Raw genomic sequence first — 4,752 nt, forward strand, 5'->3', positions numbered from 1 at the left:
GAGGGTTTCACAGCGAGAGAAGGAAATGTAACAATGTAACAATAAGATTGTTCCGAGCTTCCTTTAACATGAAAGCCACAGGGAAAGAAGCCGGGGCTATTCTGGGCCTTAAAAGGCTCATTGCTTGTCTTATTTTAAATGTGTTTATTTATAAGGGGGATATTTTGGGTATTTTCAGACTGAAATGAAAGGCGTCGGGGAAGACAGGCTTGAAGATTGGTGAATTCACATGAGGAGTGGAGGCGCATGCAGCTGTCATGCCACACACACGTACACACACACACACGCACACACTCACACACACACACACACACACACTTACTTACACGCATGCACACACGCACTCACTTACACGCACGCACACACACACTCACACTTACACGCACCCACACACACACGCACACACACACACACACACACACGCACACACACCCCATACGCACACACACACACACACTTACACACTCACTTACACGCATACATACACACACACAAAGGGTTTCTCTCACCCAATTCGAATTCTTTATGACACACTTATCAACTACGACACAACACCACAACATCCGGGGCATTGCACTTTGCAAACCATACAAACCCACCTCCGGTCATGAAACGATCCTGCTTGTGATAATAGCTCCAAATGCCCTTCATGTTCTCTGGAGCAGAGTAAAGACCTTTTTTGTGATGTGAGTGTGTGAGGCCAGGTGAAATATTGTTTCCCCTCCTCCTCTCCCTCTTTCCTGTCTCTCTTCTTTAAAAGAAAGCAGGACAGGTGAGGCTGGCGCGCCCACTTAAGATAAGTGGATTACAGTACATAGCCGCTATCCAAGCCTTGCAGTGACCGTATCAATCAGCAATAGTGTGGTTTTGATTACAGGTCTGTACAGTGTGCACTTCTAGGAGGGCAGGAGGAGACTCCTTCAGCAGGACCCAACAGCAGGTGGCTTATGCATTTCAATCTTCACAAATTCAACTGTGTTATGTACCGGTACTGTGTTATATATAACACCTGCACACTACTTGTAAAACCTTTTACAAACCCTTTCTAAACGCTGCACGAGCGTACCTTTATAATAAAGTGGTTTTGGAAGGTGTAGCCAGTGATTATTTTGGTTTAAATTAGTTTATCGTTTTTTTATTTTATTATATGAATCCAGATGGGAGGAGGACGATTTGAGGTATGTAGGTATGCAGACAAACTGTACATGTTGGAGACAAAAGGCTTAGATTCAAACTCAACATCTGGAGCTCACAGTGCGTCCAATGCGAAAGAAACACACAAACACATTTAACTTGTGTCTGTCTCAAATATCGTTCTTGGCGGGGAATACCCAGTGCTGACATGACGAGAGAGAGAGAGAGAGAGAGAGAGAGAGAGAGAGAGAGAGATAGATAGAGAGAGAGAGAGAGAAAGTGATATCTGCCAGAAGTTGACCTGGCTGCCCCATCTTCAATCTGCCCCGTTTTTTAAGTCTTCAGTGACTTATTTTCACTGCCACAACAGTGGTTACATAATTGCCGAAGAACACAGGAATCAGTGCAATTTGCTTGGTTTAACTTCTTCAAGCTTTGGTGGAACCAGACTCTCAGCTGTTCATAATCCTCCTGATGTTGTTTTTTTCCCTTCTTTCTCGCATGGAGAGGGAGAAGGTTAGTAAGTGGGGATGTAAGTGAGGAATAAGAACATCAACACTCACTTCCACAGTGACACTGATGGCTCTGCCCATAAAGCTTATCTTTCACATTATGTTTTGAGAAGCAGTGTCTTAATGCCTAAAGAGTTGCTTTGCAAGTGTGTATCCGTTACTTGGTGATGCTTTATATATACTGCAGCAGGCCTTGTGCGTTCCATTTTTGTTTCTATTCCTCTGTGTAGTAGTCCTGAAATGACCGTTGAAATTATCCTTCAAAGTGAAATGAATTCATTTAATGTGAATTAATTACCTTTGTTATCAAAATGTAACATTTGGAGGATGTACCAATGTTATCCTTTCTCAGAGTTGAACAGGGTGATGTCTTTGGAAACATTTGGAGAATATTGGCAAGGGTCCATGTTGAGGGGAGATGGACACAGTACAGATGGAGCCAAATATATTGCGCGTGACGATGCAGCAACCGTGCGTGCTTCATTCGTACACCCTGAGGTCTCAGTGAATTGAGGCTAAGACTGACTGTGCTCACACTGACCTTGGGTTCGAGATGGTGCTAGTAGCCGGTTTGCTATAACTAATGCAATGATATTGGAATTGAAATTCAAATGCGAAACATTCGGTTCCTATTTTGGCAGCCTGAACATTTTAATTAATGTGTTGCCGTTTTTTTTTTTTCATTTCCTATTTTACTGTAATATTATCATCATTGTGCTAATGCCATTCTGTCTGTCTGGGCTATGATTTGGCGGAGAAGATGCCAAGATTGGATTAGTTTTGCAACGTACAGTATTTGACTCATGTAAGTACCGTAACTGCATGATAGCCCAAAAAGAAAAAAAATAACAAAGATTTTTTTTTTGTATCATTCGTTGCATTACTTTTGTCAGTAATAATAAACAAAATAAGTCTTGCTTATGTGTTCTGTGATCCTCACTTTTAATTTCCTCTTGGTTTTACCGACATAATAGAACCCACACAGACATTTCAACACATAAACCACACATTTAGTTTAACATGTTATTTGTCCTGGGGCATACCTCACTAAGAAGCCTACCATGTATAATTGCAGGATCCCTGGTTCGATTTCGGCCATTGACCTATCCTGTATGTCATCCCTCCTCTCTCTCCCCATCCTTCCTGTCAATCTCTACTGTCCCCATCCCAATAAAGCAGAAATGCCCTAAAAACATATATATATATACAGTATATATATATATATATATATATATATATATATATATATATACAAAAAATAAGTTATTTTTCCTTTGACCTTAAACCTTTTTCCAGTGTTGACACAAAGAGTATTTCTAGTGCCGATTTTTTCCTTCATAAATTAGCTCTTTTAACCCCGCACCCGAATAAATTGTCAATATCGAGTTGAGCATGGCATTCCCAAACTTCACAGCAATGATATGACACCTATATGAAAGTGATTCATTTGTAGCCAACTATGAGACGACACACTGGACTGTGACGAAAAAGTTAAACTGTAAAAAATACAGTTACAGGCAACTACAAATTACTCTGGATACGAATAGTAAAACAGTGAAAATCTAATTTGTTTATAGATTAACATTTGAAAATGTTATAATATATTATAGCCTACAGAATAATATTAAGCATGCTAACAGGCCAGCTCACTGATCCATAGACTGCTGTGGAATAGGCAACCAATACTGTTCAAGCTAGGAAAACCTTGTGCTTGGACAATTAATTAACACTAGAAGAGCCGTGATGGGGTCACGGTGACCCCTGTGAGTAAAACAAATAATCTATCTTTGCACTCTATCAAATTTCAGGACCCTCCTTTCATGACTTTTCCTAGATATGTGCGTTCTACCACCTGGTATCCTTACATTTCCAAAATCACATCAGGATAACCTAGTATAAAGCAAGGACGTGCCGTCCATATAAGCAGAGTAAGCAGTGCTTACCCAACGAAAAAATTAAAAAGGACCGTGAAAATATTAAAATAAAAGTGCATGTAACCGTTTGTTTGTTTTCATTAAAAGAGTCGTATTTTAGGTCCCAGGGCAGCAGGAGTCATTCATTTTGACGTTTCATTTTTAGCGCCACCTGCAGGAGTAAGCACTCCCTACTCTGCTTGCATTGCGTTACATTATAAGCACTTCTCTCTCTGCTTTCCCTCGTGTACATTCGAATGCGTGAAAATGTCTTTTTTATTTTTTTCCGATGCCTCAGCCCGCTGTTTAATGTGGCCAGGGTAAGCATGCTTACAGCCAATCAGTAGGTCTTTATTTCCGATAAGAGCTACTGATTGGCTCTTATCACTTTCAAGTTCACTTAACATTTCACCTCTCGCCCGGCAGAATAGCTTATGCCAGCTAGCTCAAACGATCTAAATAATAATAATCAATAAGGATAACTTGCTTGATTTTGTGAATATGGACATTACTGTCAGCGACCTAAAGGGATTTCGTAGACTGGACTGGACTGGAAAAACAGAACTACTGGCTAAAGGCCGGCCGAAGCCAGCGCTCACCGATCTTCACACCCAGAAAGGGAGAGTCGCCAGGGGCTACAGCAAGCCTGGTATGAGCGGTTTATATGATTTATATGATTCGCGAGGCTGGTGGCGATCTGTGCTTGTTTAAAAGTGTTTGAGAGAGATAGAGAGGGAGGGTTTGTGATGTGATGTCAAGTAGGGCTGCAACGATTAGTCGACTAGTCACGACTAATCGATTACGGAAATTCGTCGGCGTGGAATGTTGTTGTCGACTAATCGCATAAATTTTTTTTTTTAAAAAAACGTTTTTTTTTTGTTTTTTTTTCAACGGGAGCCATGCAAGAATCAGCTGGGTAAGTTTTAGCTAACGTTGTTAGCCAACTGGCTAACGTTATATTGTTAGGGTCGTAATGTTTATGTTAGCTTTACTGTTACATGTTGGAAAACAACGTCTCATGGACAGGGCTGTACATGCTATGAGCGTTTGTGCTATTAATTTATTTGCCCTGTGGCACGCATGTGACAGACAGAGGCGCTTGTATGTAACGTTACGTAGCAGGGGTTTTCCATGTTGAAGCCAGGAGAACGCGAGATGAAATGAAGTGAGGGGTGGTCGCTATTAAAATACCA

Source organism: Nansenia antarctica (genome assembly GCF_963989245.1).
Source record: "Nansenia antarctica genome assembly, chromosome: 16".
Classification (NCBI taxonomy): domain Eukaryota; kingdom Metazoa; phylum Chordata; class Actinopteri; order Argentiniformes; family Microstomatidae; genus Nansenia; species Nansenia antarctica.